General features: G+C 39.0%; 1 pseudogene; it reads left to right on the top strand.

Moving 5' to 3' along the window:
- The first annotated feature begins 6 nt into the window (after positions 1-6).
- LOC103266865 lies at positions 7-825 on the top strand (annotated as a pseudogene).
- Positions 826-836: the final 11 nt, after the last annotated feature.

Raw genomic sequence — 836 nt, 5'->3', positions numbered from 1 at the left:
GAAGACATAACAGATGATGATAACCCTGGAATTAGAAACATGAAGAGTGATCAGAAAATGGTGCTCACTTAGATAAACAGCGAAAAGGAGCTTTGAAGAAACTGATTCATGCTGCTAAGTTAAATTCTTCTTTAAAAACTCTAGAAGGAGAAAGATACCAAATTTACACTCAGTTGTCTGAAGTAGATAAAACAAAGGAAGATTTTGCGGAGCCTATTAAAAATCTCCAGACTGAACAAGCATCTTTACAGTCAGAAAACACACAGTTTGAAAGTGAGAATCAGAAGCTTCAACAGAAACTTAAAGTAATGACTGAACTGTATCAAGAAAGTGAAATGAAGCTACACAGGAAATTAACAGTAGAGGAAAATTACCTGTTAGAGAAAGAGGAGAAACTTTCCAAAGTAGATGAAAACATCAACTATGCTGCTGAAGAGCTGGAGACCTATAGAAAGCGAGTCAAAGATCTTGAAGAACAATTGGAGAAAAGCATTCATTCTTATCAAGGGCAGATTATGTCCCATGAGAAAAAAGCACAGGATAATTGGTTGGCAGCTCAAACCACTGAAAAAATTCTCAATGATTTAAGGAAAAAAAATCCTCACACCAGACAAAAATTAACTGAAGCAGAGTTTAAATCTGAACTTTTAGAAAAGGATCCTCATGCACTTGATGTTCCAAATACAGCATTTGGCAGAGAGCATTCCACATATGGTCCCTCACCATCGGGCCGGCCTTCATCTGAAACGGGAGCTTTTCTCTCTCCTCCGGCTTTGTCGGAGCATCCACTCAGACTTTCACCTTTGCTTCCCTGGGGCTCAAGAGGCCCAGGGAAT

This window comes from Carlito syrichta, unplaced genomic scaffold (genome assembly GCF_000164805.1).
Source record: "Carlito syrichta isolate Samal-C Ts95f unplaced genomic scaffold, Tarsius_syrichta-2.0.1 Scaffold101318, whole genome shotgun sequence".
In the NCBI taxonomy this organism is placed as follows: Eukaryota; Metazoa; Chordata; class Mammalia; order Primates; family Tarsiidae; genus Carlito; species Carlito syrichta.
The sequence above is the reverse complement of the archived record's forward strand: the minus strand, read 5'-3'. Positions and strand labels throughout refer to the sequence as shown.